The sequence below is a fragment of the Bidens hawaiensis genome, unplaced genomic scaffold (genome assembly GCF_021521415.1).
Source record: "Bidens hawaiensis isolate Kalapana, Puna unplaced genomic scaffold, B.hawaiensis_p1.1 tig00103856_1, whole genome shotgun sequence".
NCBI classification, from domain to species: Eukaryota; Viridiplantae; Streptophyta; class Magnoliopsida; order Asterales; family Asteraceae; genus Bidens; species Bidens hawaiensis.
This window is the reverse complement of record NW_027504739.1, coordinates 1-16,814: the sequence shown is the minus strand read 5'-3', so window position 1 is coordinate 16,814 and position 16,814 is coordinate 1. Positions and strand designations below refer to the sequence as shown.

Here is a 16,814-nt window from a genome sequence, read left to right as displayed (position 1 = left end):
GGATCACCGTTTCGAACTAAGTTTTACATCTATCGACTCGCATCTTCCTTCCAATCAAAATCCCTAAATAATTAGTTTGAAATTCGAAAAGTTAAGTTCTTTTTAAAGGAGAACCATTGGAGGCCAACTTTTATAAATTTTGAACCGCCAGTGGTGATAAAAGGAATAGGATTATTATCGGCCAATACTCATCAATAGGGATTATTAAAATCTAATAAACCTATAAATTCCAAAGGAATTTTAAAGACACAAATAAAAGACAATATTTTTGGGTTTTTATATTTTTATAGAGATGATTAAGGAAAAAGTGTACCATCTAGGTTAAAACTTCTCTTAACTTGATTTAACGATTAATTGGTAAACATGTGATATAAACTTGCTTTGGTAGTTAAATGTGAGAATAACACCTTATTCCTAAGTCATGTTATTCCATGATAATTAAAGAAAAATATATGCATAACTTCATGATCTCCACTAAATCATCATTTTATGTAAGCAAGTTAGTTTATATTAAGTATTCATAAGATAACTCACTGTAAGTCCCGAATCTGGATCACTACAATTATGATATCAACAATCTAGGTGTTGGTGCGGATTCCAACACTAGATGATTCAAGAACACAAACAAAGCACAAACACGTCAAACACCAGAGTGGCTTCAAAACACACGTTAATATTAACGTCGGGTGCTTAAGCACTAGCAATACAATACTCGTCTAAGAAAACCTTTAGACGGCTAATAACCACGTGAACGAACAACCCTTTAACCTTATACAATGCATTCTATATATATGGGAACAAACATACTAGCCCAACAAAAGCCCAAAGCCCACCGAGAGCCACTAAAGTTCTCGGCTAACATAATATACCCAATCTAAGCCCAAACTACAAGCATAAACCACAAATACAGCCCAACATTCTCCCCCTTGGTTTATTGCTTGATCAAAACTGCTTTGGTGGTAGACAATCATCGTCCATCTATACCTTTATTTAGGCCATTTGGTGTATATACTGTGGCTTCGAAATAGACACTTGGAGGTCCGGCACAGGTCATGCTACTTTCCATATGAAATAGATAAACATGATGTTCGTCATCATGGATAGCAACGAATATTAAGCTTGATTGACTCAGAAAAGTCAAGCACGATGTATCTTTGGTAGGACCAAAGAATCCTCTGTCAAGGTTTGACCGAGAATGCTTTAAGAACTCTTCAAAACGAAGATCTCTCTGATTGACCATAAGAATCTAGTCAGTCCATGCCGAAAACCTCAGAGCACTGTTCATCATCTTCAGCATGCCACCGATCATCATTAATAACCAAACCTGTAACTACAACCAATGAATAAAACCAACTATCAGTAACTTCAACATAGATCAAACAGACCGTCTGAATGATAAATTAAAAAAAATAATCTCTAACAATCTCTCAACCATACTATAGTTCCTTACCTATTTAAGGAAATTTTCTTGAGAATCTCAAGGAGACAAGAAAAGAAGTAAGACAGCGAGATAGGTGAAAGATTTGATGGTTAGAGTGAGAAAAGATTTTGGAAGACACGAGAAGTTGATTTTTTCAAGATTAATGAGTGCCTTTATAGACTACATGGTCACATCAAACCAGACCGAGAACAGATATTTGCCGAAAACATGTGGCAAAGAACTCTCAAATATGGCCGAGAACAAAACGCAGCCGAGAACATCGTCGTCACAAGCAACCAAGAACTCATAAATCATGTTTAATCGAGAACTCAAACCGAGAACGATTACTCTTTAAAATTATCTCAACTGTAACACCCCGACCAAAGGCGGATTATACATCGGGGCGCCACATATTGCTTCATTACTCGCGACACTATTGGTGTCAATATTTATTAATACACATTTTATCGCGCACAGCGCAGCGGGGAAAATAAAGAACATAAATCAAACATAAATCAATATATTATAAATTATAACATTCAAACAACATTAACTTGTCTTGATACATTTTAATTCTAGGTCCAAAAGTAAAAACGTCCTACGTGTCCACAAGCTCCAAAACAGCTACTGCAAACCTGAACATGTGTTAAAATAAACGTCAAACACTTGCGTGTTGGTGAGAAATCAAGTTTAATAGATAATCATAGATAATCACAGTAAATCTGCGCGCAACACGTGTATGTCTAGAGTTTAACAAGGGTGTAATCAGATTGTGATCAAGCCTAAGATAGTTCATAGATCATAGTTCAATCCATGCTCCCAATTGAGCATAAAAACGAGGAAAACATCTGTGCAAGTGTAAACAAAGAAAACCGTAAACGATAGGTCTCCCGTGTTCAACTAATGGTACCAACGGAACTGCGGAATAGGCCGAACAAAGCGGTTAATGATACACACATACAAATAAACAGCCAAGTAAACGTCCTCAACACATGGGATACTGCGCGACTAAAGTTCATAAACAAGTTTAAGACTCAAGTTTTGTATGAACACATGAACATCCCAAAGCATTAAAAATAAAAAGGGATTAGATACGAGATAACTCACATGATAAACGATGCGGTGGTAGATAAAGCAAGAACCAACTTTAAACAAGCACAAGTTAACCTATAAATAAGATTATTGTTTAATGATTTGTTTTAAGTCTTGATTATAAGTTAGCATAATTAATAAGTAAATTATAATATATATTACCGGAAAGCAGGAAGAACAAGGAGGAAGACGGAGGCAGAGAGGAAGACGGCAGAGAGAGCAAGGAGCAAGAGAACAGGAGAGATTAAGTGTTTTGTGTGTGATGTGTTAGGAAAAATAATACTATTATTTATAGAGAAACCTAGGAGACATAAATCCAAAAAAAAAGGGAAAAGATCTCAAAAAGCAAAAGATTCCAAAAGCAAAAGATATCAAAGAGATATGGCAGCTGCAGGGGGCAAGATAAAGCTGACAGGGAACAGTAACAAGCATGGGCGGTTCAGATAAAGGTACTGGTCAAGCATGGCAAAAGCAGATCTCAAAAGATAATGTCAGTCACTTTTTCTACCAACCAATGGGGGTTGGTACGCATGCTGCGCGAAAGTAACTATTCAGACATAAAGCAGATTAGGTCAACAGCTCAAAAGATAAGACAACACAAAAGCAACGGCTAGATTTAAACAGAAGATACAAGGGTTAAGCGCGGGAAGGCTGAGTGCGCGAGCGCGAAGGCTGGCACAACAATCCTTAGCGCACTGCGGGAAGAATCACAAATCCTTAGCGTTGCTGCGTGAAGAACAAGAATTCTAAGCGCATCGCGGGAAGAACATACATTCTTAGCGCATTGCGGGAAGAACATGCATTCTTAGCGCGCTGCGAGAAGAGTTCTCTTCACGCATCGCAGGAACAAGATGTCTTCACGCAGGCTTCCATGTAAGGAGTCTGGCGCGTGGAGCTGCAGACATCCTTAGGCGGGAAGAACCAAAGGACAAGCAAAGAGGAGGGAAACAAGGCGTAAGGGCGGGACGGCGACAAGAGGGAAAAGAAGGCGGAAAGAGAGAAGGAAGAGGGACGGGACGGCGGAAAGAAAGAGAGAGAGAGGCGGGAAGGAAAATATATATTATTATTAAAAGTAAAATATAAGTATAAATATTAAATAATAAAAGAGAGATCGGGTCAGAGAAACGGGTACCTGGGTCGGGTCGGATCGGGGCAGATGTCACAGTCTCCCCTACTTTAAGAAATTTCGTCCCGAAATTTATCTCGAAGTAGGTTGCGCAGAGAACAGGTGCGGGTACTTGATCTTCATTTGATCTTCCCTTTCCCATGTAAACTCGGCTCCGCGCTTGGACTCCCAGCGAACTTTCACGATAGGGATACGACTGCGCTTGGTTTGCTTAACCTCGCGATCCATAATCTCAACAGGCTTCTCAATGAAATGCATAGTTTCATCAACTTGAACTTCATCAAGTGGAATGCGAAGGTTCTCGTCAGCTAAACACTTCTTGAGATTGGAAACATGGAACGTTGGATGCACATTACTGAGCGCGAGCGGCAGGTCAAGTCTGTAGGCAACTTTTCCCACACGCGCGAGAATCTTGAATGGACCAACATAACGAGGAGCAAGCTTACCCTTCTTCCCAAAGCGGACAACACCTTTCCAAGGCGACACTTTGAGGAGAACAAGATCACCAACTTGAAATTCGAGAGGCTTTCGCCTACGATCTGCGTAACTCTTCTGTCGGCTTCTGGCAGTCAGCAAATGATCACGGATCTTGGCGATTTAATCGGTTGTCTCTTGAACAAGTTCGGGTCCTGTGATTTGAGTTTCACCCACTTCGCTCCAACAAATCGGGGAGCGGCATTTACGACCGTAAAGTGCTTCAAATGGGGCCATACCGATACTGGAATGATAGCTGTTGTTATAAGAAAACTCGATCAAAGGCAGGTGTGAATCCCAATTACCTCCAAAATCAAGAACACAAGATCGGAGCATATCCTCAAGAGTTTGAATAGTTCGCTCAGACTGACCGTCAGTCTGAGGATGATATGCCGTACTCATGTCCAAGCGAGTTCCTAGCGCAGATTGGAGAGATTTCCAAAAGCGAGATATAAAACGGCCATCGCGATCAGATATGATGCTCAAAGGAGTACCATGGCGGCAGACAATTTCCTTGACATAAAGCTGCGCGAGTTGCTCAACACGGTAGTTTTCACGAATGGGCAGGAAGTGAGCAGACTTAGTCAATCGATCCACTACTACCCAAATGCTATCATGTTTGCTTGCTGTCAGAGGTAACTTGGTAATAAAGTCCATCGCTATACCTTCCCATTTCCACGTAGGAATTTCTGGTTGTTCGAGCAAACCAGATGGGCGTTGGTGTTCAGCTTTTACTTTAGAACAAGTCAGACATCTAGCTACGAACACAGCAATATCCTTTTTCATACCGGGCCACCAATAAGTTATGCGCAAATCCTTGTACATCTTATCAGCGCCAGGGTGAATAGAATATCGAGATTTGTGCGCTTCACTCAGGACATCAGCGCGAAGATTCTCATCACAAGGGATCCAGATGCGATTGAGATAGCAGAGAATTCCACTCAGATTAGGGACAAAGAGTGCTTCCGCGCCACACGCTAACTCGGCGCGAAGGTTACCAATACTGATGGATGCGCGCTGCGCGTCACGAATACGCGAGTCAAGGTTGCTTTGAATCGGCGCGAAGTGAAGCTGGGTGCGCGGCAAGATACAGTTAAGTTGGCAGGGTTTTCGGCTGAGCGCGTCGGCTACCACATTAGCCTTACCAGGATGATACCGGATCTCACAATCGTAATCGCTGATGAGTTCGTTCCATCGGCGTTGCCTCATGTTAAGTTCCTTTTGATCAAAGATATGCTGAAGGCTTTTATGGTCAGTGTAGAGGATACACTTAGTACCATAAAGGTAGTGTCTCCAGATCTTCAAGGCAAAAACAACTGCACCAAGCTCGAGGTCGTGAGTTGTATAATTCTTTTCATGAACCTTAAGTTGCCTTGATGCGTAAGCGATAACCTTGCCTCGTTGCATAAGAACACAACCGAGACCTTGGTTGGATGCATCGCAATACACGACAAAATCATCATTACCCTCAGGTAGCGCAAGAACAGGAGCTTCACACAACAAACGCTTGAGCGTTAGAAAGGCTTCTTCTTGCTTCGAGCCCCAAATATACGGTTTACCTTTGTGCGTCAGAGCTGTTAAAGGCAAAGCGATCTTTGAGAAGTTCGAAATGAAACGCCGGTAATAACCAGCTAAGCCCAGAAAGGAACGGATCTCAGAAGGAGAGGATGGCGTAATCCAGTTCTTGATTGCTTCAATCTTGGATGGGTCGACATGAATACCCATCTTGTTTACAACATGACCAAGAAACTGTACTTCATCAGACCAAAATTCACACTTGGAAAGCTTAGCATAGAGTTGCTCGGCTCTAAGCTTTTGCAATACCAATCGGAGATGTTGCTCATGCTCGGCCTTGGTCTTAGAATACACCAGAACATCATCGATAAACACGATCACGAATTTATCCAAGAAAGGCCTACACACCCGATTCATAAGATCCATGAAAACGGCGGGTGCGTTGGTTAGACCGAAGGACATGACCAAGAATTCAAAATGGCCATAACGAGTACGAAAAGCAGTCTTCGGAACATCTTCATCGCGGATACGCAACTGATGATAACCAGAACGGAGATCGATCTTCGAGAAACAGGAGGCACCTTGGAGTTGATCAAAGAGGTCGTCAATACGCGGTAAGGGATACCGGTTTTTAATGGTGAGTTTGTTCAACTCGCGGTAATCAATACACATGCGAAACGATCCATCTTTCTTTTTAACGAACAACACCGGAGCACCCCAGGGCGAAGAGCTAGGGCGAATGAATCCTTTAGCAGTCAACTCTTGGAGTTGGCTGGCCAATTCTTGCATCTCAGCGGGTGCAAGACGGTAAGGAGATTTAGCAACGGGGGAAGCACCAGGGACAAGATCAACACGAAACTCGACTTCACGAGCGGGAGGGATACCAGGAAGATCATCAGGAAAAACTTCAGGAAAATCACGCACAACAGGGATATCGCGAAGCTTCTTTCCTTCATCGGGTTTAACCACATGGGCTAGAAATGCAATACACTTCTTCCGCATGAGTCTTTGGGCTTCGGCGCAAGACATAAGTTTAAGACCACTGGAGGGTTTTTCGCCGTAGATATGAAGATCACCATTTTCTCGAGGTATGCGAATCAATTTCTTGGCGCAAATAACTTCGGCGCGATTCTTCGAGAGCCAGTCCATACCAATGATAACATCAAAGCTTCCAAGAGGCATAGGGATGAGGTCGATCAGAAAATCGTTTTCGTTAAGGTTAAGCGTGCAATCTTTAATCACAGCGTTTATTAAAATAGTTTCACCATTAGCCAATTCAACTGAAAAATCTTCTTTTAAGTCATCGCGCGGCTCGCGCAAGCTTCTGCTCGAAGGCGCGAGAGATAAAACTTCTATCGGCGCCAGTATCAAAAAGCATGGATGCATAAAATCCGTTAAGCAAAAATGTACCATTAACTACGTCGTTATTCGCTTGCGCTTGGTGCGCGGTTATGTTAAAAGCTCGGCCACGCGTCACTTGGTTCGAAATTTGGTTCACCGGATTCGCTTGAGTAATCTGAACTTGTAACCTTGGGCACGCGTTCCGGAAATGACTTGGATCACCGCAGTTAAAGCACGATCTGGGTCGTGGGTTTTGGTAAGTTGGCTGTGGGTTCTGCGGGTAGGCTGGTGGTGTTGGCGCAATCGGATTGGAGGGAGGGGTTCTACAGTACTCAACGGAGTGACCTACGCGGCCACATCGGTTACATTGTCGACACGGGACTTGAGGGGGGTGATGAAGTCTACAGGTTGGGCAAAAGGGTTGGTTTCCTGTGTAAGGCTTCTTAGTTGGCGGGGCAGGAAGTGCTGGATTGGTTAAGGCATAGTTGTGGACTACGGGAGGTGCTGGGTAGGTTGACAGTGGGTTAGGCGCGTAAACTGGAGGTTGGTAAGCGGGTTGCTGGACAATGGGCGGGTTGGTAAGCGCATAGGCTTGTCTGCGCCTACGTTTCTGGTTATGGTTCGAGGGTTCTGGTTTGGTTTCTGTTGGTTCAGGGACAGTCTTGGTGGGTTTGGTCTTCTCAGTTCCCCGCAGGAACAGGGTTCCTGCTCTGACATGGTTGTCGCTGAGCACAGCGGCCAATTCGATGGCGTCAGAGAGGGTTACTGGGTTTCTGGCCCATACAGAATCTTGAATTTCCATGGGGAGACCCCCAAGGAATTTCTCGATGGCTCGGCGGGAAGGGGGTAACAAGGTGAGGGACCAGTAAGCTTAGCTCGTGGAAGCGCGTCGCGTACTCGCGCGCTTCACCGCTGTATTGCTTCAAGTTCCAGAATTCTTCCTCCAGGCGCTTAACTTCGTTGGGAGGGCAGAATTCTCGCGTAAGAATTTCCTTGAATTCCTCCCATGTCATGCTAGAAGCAGCCTCTGCGCCACGCGCATGAGCTACTCCATTCCACCATGTAAGCGCTCTGGATTCCAAGACACTGGAAGCATATAGGGTTCGTCTTTCTGAGGGGCATTGGGTATGGAGGAAAGCGTTTTCAATCTTCTCAAGCCATTGGAGCATCACAGTGGCTCCTTCAAGACCTGTGAACTTCGGAGGGTTACCCGCATTAAAGGACTTAATGTTATAACTGGAGGTATTAGCATTGTTTTGGCTCAAAGCTTGGGCTATTGCGGCGGCCATTTCCTGGGAACGTTGCTGTCTACGCATGCGCGAGGCTTCTCTTCTCTGAAATCGGCGAGATAGCGGAGGCATTCTATAAAAATTTTAATTTTAGTTAATATCTTGGTTTTAGCGCAAAGTTTTAATCTTATAAAGCTTGGTTTCGCAGAGTTAGATACTATCAAAAGTTAAAGTAAAATAAATGATCCTAAATGCAGACTTTAATAAAGGTAACAAATTCGAATCAAGAATCGGCAATTCATGTATCACCATGACTTTCCGAATTCCCAATTTAAAATGACTAGCAAACGAGTATTGGAGATTGACGATTCATGTATCACCATGATTTTTCAAGTCTCCAACCTCCGAACATAATCGTAAATGGAAATTGAAAATCAACTATTCATGTATCACCATGACTTTTCGGATTTTCAAACCCAACAAACGAATATGTAAGAAAAATCAATAAAATCGAAATTCAACTAAAATCGAAACATTGCGAAATAAAACATAAAATCATATACTGCGCAAGTGCGAGCATATTCATAAATAACGAGTAATTAACAATAAGCGCGCAAACATGAGATTTCTCTCATGCGCGAGAAGGGACTCTTAGGTATTCTAGGCCGTTACGTCTAACCACCTATCCTAAGTCAACGAGCTCTGATACCAATCTGTAACACCCCGACCAAAGGCGGATTATACATCGGGGCGCCACATATTGCTTCATTACTCGCGACACTATTGGTGTCAATATTTATTAATACACATTTTATCGCGCACGCGCAGCGGGGAAAATAAAGAACATAAATCAAACATAAATCAATATATTATAAATTATAACATTCAAACAACATTAACTTGTCTTGATACATTTTAATTCTAGGTCCAAAAGTAAAAACGTCCTACGTGTCCACAAGCTCCAAAACAGCTACTGCAAACCTGAACATGTGTTAAAATAAACGTCAAACACTTGCGTGTTGGTGAGAAATCAAGTTTAATAGATAATCATAGATAATCACAGTAAATCTGCGCGCAACACGTGTATGTCTAGAGTTTAACAAGGGTGTAATCAGATTGTGATCAAGCCTAAGATAGTTCATAGATCATAGTTCAATCCATGCTCCCAATTGAGCATAAAAACGAGAAAACATCTGTACAAGTGTAAACAAAGAAAACCGTAAACGATAGGTCTCCCGTGTTCAACTAATGGTACCAACGGAACTGCGGAATAGGCCGAACAAAGCGGTTAATGATACACACATACAAATAAACAGCCAAGTAAACGTCCTCAACACATGGGATACTGCGCGACTAAAGTTCATAAACAAGTTTAAGACTCAAGTTTTGTATGAACACATGAACATCCCAAAGCATTAAAAATAAAAAGGGATTAGATACGAGATAACTCACATGATAAACGATGCGGTGGTAGATAAAGCAAGAACCAACTTTAAACAAGCACAAGTTAACCTATAAATAAGATTATTGTTTAATGATTTGTTTTAAGTCTTGATTATAAGTTAGCATAATTAATAAGTAAATTATAATATATATTACCGGAAAAGCAGGAAGAACAAGGAGGAAGACGGAGGCAGAGAGGAAGACGGCAGAGAGAGCAAGGAGCAAGAGAACAGGAGAGATTAAGTGTTTTGTGTGTGATGTGTTAGGAAAAATAATACTATTATTTATAGAGAAACCCTAGGAGACATAAATCCAAAAAAAAAGGGAAAAGATCTCAAAAAGCAAAAGATTCCAAAAGCAAAAGATATCAAAAGATATGGCAGCTGCAGGGGGCAAGATAAAGCTGACAGGGAACAGTAACAAGCATGGGCGGTTCAGATAAAGGTACTGGTCAAGCATGGCAAAAGCAGATCTCAAAAGATAATGTCAGTCACTTTTTCTACCAACCAATGGGGGTTGGTACGCATGCTGCGCCGAAAGTAACTATTCAGACATAAAGCAGATTAGGTCAACAGCTCAAAAGATAAGACAACACAAAAGCAAACGGCTAGATTTAAACAGAAGATACAAGGGTTAAGCGCGGGAAGGCTGAGTACGCGAGCGCGAAGGCTGGCACAACAATCCTTAGCGCACTGCGGGAAGAATCACAAATCCTTAGCGTGCTGCGTGAAGAACAAGAATTCTAAGCGCATCGCGGGAAGAACATACATTCTTAGCGCATTGCGGGAAGAACATGCATTCTTAGCGCGCTGCGAGAAGAGTTCTCTTCACGCATCGCAGGAACAAGATGTCTTCACGCAGGCTTCCATGTAAGGAGTCTGGCGCGTGGAGCTGCAGACATCCTTAGGCGGGAAGAACCAAAGGACAAGCAAAGAGGAGGGAAACAAGGCGTAAGGGCGGGACGGCGACAAGAGGGAAAAGAAGGCGGAAAGAGAGAAGGAAGAGGGACGGGACGGCGGAAAGAAAGAGAGAGAGAGGCGGGAAGGAAAATATATATTATTATTAAAAGTAAAATATAAGTATAAATATTAAATAATAAAAGAGAGATCGGGTCAGAGAAACGGGTACCTGGGTCGGGTCGGATCGGGGCAGATGTCACATCAACGCACTTTGAAAAGTATCCCGACTTATGTGAAAAACGATCTCTTAAAAGCTTTGTTTAGACATGAGTAAACACGAGACAAAAATAAAATAAATGAAAGTAGATAAGAATATAAAGATAAAAATAAAACTAAACTAAAACAAAATTTACCTATCCAGTCTTTAAAAAATCAAAGTATATTGGGATCAAATTTCAGCTATTTAAAAAATACCACCTTGAAAAGATCCGAACATGATTGGCATGTTATCAGTTCAAAAAGTTTTTTTATATGGTTAAATGTAATGTTGATTACAACCAGTGTTTTAAAAACCGGTTCAAACCGGCCGGTTGAACCGGTTTAAACCAAAATTCGCACAGCCGGCCTGTATTTTGAGTCCGGTATTTTTGACCGGTTTGCTAGAACATCGTACCGGTGGTTTTTTCTACAATACCGGTTTTTACCGGCAAACCGGTTTTATGTTCAAGAAATTAATGATATTCGACCCATATTTTATCAAAATTACTTTTAACCCAACAATTAATATTCAAACGTGTAAACTTTGGGACTCTTTTTTTAAAATTGAGTGCTTTTGTTTTATTTTTTTTTTAATATGGATTAACTTTTAGATTATTTTTTGTTATGAAATCATTTAGTTTTGGGTTATTTTTGGAGTTAAAGTTATATTTATAGGAAATTATAAGGTAAACTATTCAAACGGTTAAACCTCCCGGTATAACCCGGTTCAACCGGTTATACCATTTTTTAGCCTAATCCGGTACGAGTAAAAAACCGGTTTTTAAAACATTGAGTACAACTACTTTGTTGGATATCAGATCTTTGATCAAACATACAAACTCGAGATTGAACAAACATGTTGACACTTTTATTATTATAAAATAAAGCACTTATCTACAAAATACAATAAACTTGAACCATTTATTTATACTAAAACTTTAACTAGCTCATCAAGCCTTCTAATTAGACTCAACCTAGATGACCAAATAAATTAATAAAAATAATAAAATCTTATTCCCAATTAAATATAAAAAACTTAATAAATAATTCACCAAGAATTATCTATAACCCGTTTGATCTTTATCTTATAAATTCAAGATTAAAGTCTTCATACTTGTTTAACCTCGTTATAACAATCGGTCTAGAAAATCAAGTTCAAGAGGCAGCAACCTTTTGCATGGTCATGGCACACATAGGGTGCAAATGAGCCGAGCTACTCGAGATCGGCTCGTTAAAAAGCTCGATCGAGCCAAGCTTAATGGAGCCCGAGTCTGAGCTCGAGCCTAAAAATAAGTTTGTTTAATAAACGAGCCCGAGCCCGAGCTTCACTTATCGAGCTCGAGCCGGCTCGCGAGCCTAAACGAGCCTGTCATATTTATAATTTTTTAAATTATATATTTAATAATTATTAATTAATATATATAATGCTATGAAAAAATAAATAGAAATAACTAAATAATATATATTATTTTATACATAAAGTTATAATAGAAAAAAATTATATAAAATAATTATAATTATATAAAAAATAGTTGATATATAGTAAACGAGCCAAGCTCGAGCTTGAAAATCTGCTCACGAGCCGAGCTCGAGCTTTGAAAATAGAGCTCGAATATGTGTAAGCTAAACGAGCCGAGCTCGAGCCTAGTCGAGCTCGGGCTCGGCTTGACTCTTTTGCACCCCTAGGCACGCATAAACCTTTGAAAACAGTTGCTTGTCTGGATTTTTAAGGTTTTTCCAACGCATTCAACATATTTCAAAAGAGTTGTATTGAGAGTACACAAAATATGGTATGCCATAACGTTTTCAACATTACTTATATGTGTATTGATCAAACAATAAAGAACTATTCACTTGTGAGTAGTTGAAACAACATGATCAAACCAAAATAAGAACAAAAATACCTAAAATGTACCTAGACTCTTTTAACGCACTTTGAACCGTTTCAAGATATATAAAATTTATTGTATTTATTGACTTATATTTTCTTGTTTTGTAAAAAGTATCAATATTTTTGTTCCGGTGCCTATTAAATAAAAAAAAATTATTGTAGTTACAACAACATCATTTCATAAAGAGTAAAATTATTTGAAGAGAAACCTCCCATTCAACATCTTAATCATAGTACTAAAATAGTGATGTTTAAGGAACTCCTAATTCAACAAGTTAATCATAGAAAATAATTAGTATTAAGGAGCAAAATTTATTGTAAAATTGAAAACGTGATAAGTTTTGAATAGTTGGTAATCTCGATTTTACATCAAAAGGTTAAATTGTATCCATCTATAGGCCATGCTATAGGTACACCTTGCACAAAAATTTCTCACACCCTCTGTATGACCGTATAGAGGTTATACTACTCGACAACTTTTTCCGTACAAAACTCTCTGACACTGTACTAGGAATATTGCAATTTTGACGTTGATCGGTGACTCATACGATAGTACGAGTCCTATACGATCGTACGAAAATCTGGTCATATAAGTATCATACGATCCAACAAGAAGCACATGATTTTCACTTGTACACATTCATCCTCTGTTTGCACAATGACATGATACAATATTTAGGATATGACATAATATTCTGCGTATTATTTGACATGATATAGTATTCCGTCAATTATTTGAACTGACACAAGAGCATGACAATAGTTCCGCGTTCTGGTACGAATAATACCGATTGTACTTTTCAATTAGTAGACAAGTATAACCTATAATCATGTGGTTGGTTATGTAAATAAAAACTTAAAAACGAACTTAAAATTTAAAAGTCAAGTGTTTTTGTTTTTTTTTTTTGAAAACTATCTCAATTAAAAAAAACATTAGAAACTTAAAAAAAAAAAGAATAAAAACTCATACGATCGTATGACACCTATACGATCGTATAGATATAATAATGAGTCTGCACTTCTGGTCTGTTGCCTTCTGAATCTTATATGATAGTATAGACTTTATACGATTCGTATTAAGTTAAGAGTGCGTAAAAAGGTTAAAGAGTGCGTGAACAAGGCCTTAATTATTCTAGCTTTCCAAAAATTAGTATAAACAAAATTCAGTTATTTATAAATAAAAGTATAAAACCTATACATGTATTAATGAATTGTATGTTTGATTTATAATTATAATTTTATATATAAATGAACCCAAAGCGGTAGCTGAGGTGTAAAGAGGTTCACCTGATCGAACAGCCAGGCAGCCAGCTCCATTCATATCACCTGTCTTATCTCTTTACAAATTCTCTCTTTTTATATTTTTATATATTTATACACTCTCCCTCCATGCTTTAAGTCACGATGAGCTCATCAAATGATTCATCGGTACATATTATATATCTATCTATATATATATATATTAACCATATTTTTTTAAACTTAATTTGGATGAATGTTTGTCTGTTTGGAGCAGAGATGGTGTTCCTTAACCACTGGAGACAAGCTTTGTGCTGCATTTGTTCCATTTATGGCCATAGCTGAATTTATAGTCTTTGCCATATCTGGATGCTTCGATTTCCAGCCGATAAATCGTTCGGCTGCTATGAAGCTTCGATTTGATCATGATCAGCTTTCTAGCCTTGCTGCTGGATCTAAGTGTGAGTTTCTTTGCTCTTATTGTTGCTTAATTTAGTTACTATTGTTGCTTGATTTAATGTAGTGATCTAATAGTATAGCTTTTAACTCTAATCTTCTTGAGTTACCTGGTAGGCTGGTAATGCTCTTGTTATTTATTTGAAGTCAAATTTTAGGTCTAAACTGGATTTCAAAGGTAGATTTATGAATGGAATTACGAGTTGCTCGAGCAAATCAGATTGAGTTATTAGAATTTTGAAATTTTGAAGCTAAATTCGAAGTGGGTTCGATTTGTATTAGTTTCGAATTCGAGTTGATTCAGTTCCAATTGATAAAAGAAATATATAATTTTTGTCGTTAAAAATAATATAATATAAATTAAAAGGGTTATATATATAACTATAATAAAATAATATTAATACTAATAAATAATAAAAATTATATAGCTAATTCGAAATCAAATTTTGAGTCGAATCATGTCGAAAATATCAATTGCGAAATTCGAAAACCAAATTCGAATTCGAATTTTGAGTTTTCCGAGTCCAATTCGAATATTGAACACCCATAGATACCATACATCGAGAATTGAATTTGACTTGGTTTGACTTAAATGCCAACTGAACTAGCATAGTAGCATTAACTTCAAAATTGATATGGGCTCTTCAAATTTTAAGGACAATTTGACCTTTTTTTTTTACTCAAAGCCGGTCAACCATTGAAACGGGTCGTTGGTTCAACCACTACCCAACATTAGTTTCAGCTTTGGCCAGCTTTGGCATAAATGTGGCCATGCTATTAAGTCAAAGTTAGTTATGTGCATGGTTGAAGAAGGTTGCACGAACCCCCTTTTATCCGTAACCTTTTTGCAGGTAGTGTGAATGAGGTAGAGGCGCTTTTCGAGCTGTTTAAGAGCTTGAGTTCCTCCATTATTGACGATGGATTGATTCACAAGGTATACTTTCCAATTATCATTTAAATCTAAGAGTAAATATGTTAAATGATCTTTTAACGTTAGTATTTGATCTTATGGTTATGCTTGCTTATTGCACCATTGTCTAGAAATAAAACGCTAACAATTTGATGTTTACTTTTGTGCAGGAAGAGCTCAGATTAGCACTATTCAATACCCCTCAGGCCGAGAACTTATTTTTGGATCGGGTAAATGCTAATTCTGTCTGTTATAATCTAGATAATCTGACATTTTACAATTAACAAAATGCCATTTTGACTTGTAGGTTTTTGACCTTTTTGATGAAAAGAAAATTGGTGTAATTGAATTTGAAGAATTTGTTCACTCTCTCAGTATCTTTCACCCCTAACGCACCTGTAGAAGATAAATAGACCGTAAGCCGTTAGAGTAATCGAAACTTTAATACGATAATATTTCTTAAAAGATTAAGTTTGCTTTTGTTTTCCTGCAGTTGCTTTCAGGCTCTATGATCTGAGACAGACCGGGTATATTGAGCGAGACGAAGTGAGTATACTATATATTAACCTAATAACCTTCTAAGTTGTTCTATTTCAACTTTATATTACTATTGTAATAATATCATGTACTGAATTAGGTGAAGCAGATGCTGATAGCACTATTAAAAGATCCGAGATGAACTTATCAGACGATCTTGTTGAGGTTATTATAGACAAAGTAAGAGCTTCTGTAACTTATTAAATTGTTCTGTATTTTACATTAGTAGCCAAGATGATGTCATAATGATGATAATGACGATGGTGGCGGTCATTGCAGACATTTATTGATGCAGATGCCGATGGAGATGGTAAAATCTGTAAAGAGGAATGGAAAGAGTTTGCCCTCCGTTGTCCTAACCTTTTGAAGAGCATGACGCTTCCTTACCTCGCGTATGTACATTCTGTTAGAAGGTCACAAAAATTGTTAAAGGGCAAAACTGTCATTTTTAAAAAAAAGATTAACAGAACTTTTTGAAAAGTTAGTGTTAGACCCCAAACATGTTATTCTTGTCAAACCACATATACCAAACACGCAAACATGTTAGCCCCAAACATGTTATTCTTGTCAACCCACAGGGACCATTTATCTGATTAACTCTTATATTTAATACTTAGAGGTGACAATTTAAACTCGTTTACTTATACATGAGTTGATTTAATAGGGTCAAATTTGTAGAGCATGTTAAACGTCATTCAAATTTTTTTTTTGGATTTTAATAATATTGTGTTTTAGTCATAGTTAACACATTGATCTGATTTTGTGGTTAAAATTTGATGATTCTTCAGGGACATCACCACGGCATTTCCAAGTTTTGTTTTCCACAAATCGGTTGAGGATCCAAGTTGAAACTTTTCACTTATTTCTTCATAATGAAGAACTCGGCTATGTGTGAATACTCACTCAATGAGATGGGAAACAAACGTGATTAGATGAAAATTCAAACAGGCAAGTTTAGAAGCTCCTTGGTTCTAGTTTTGGAAT

At 38.8% G+C, this 16,814-nt stretch overlaps 1 pseudogene; it reads left to right on the top strand.

Moving 5' to 3' along the window:
• The first annotated feature begins 14,092 nt into the window (after positions 1–14,092).
• Positions 14,093–16,679, top strand: LOC143608184 (calcineurin B-like protein 9; annotated as a pseudogene).
• Positions 16,680–16,814: the final 135 nt, after the last annotated feature.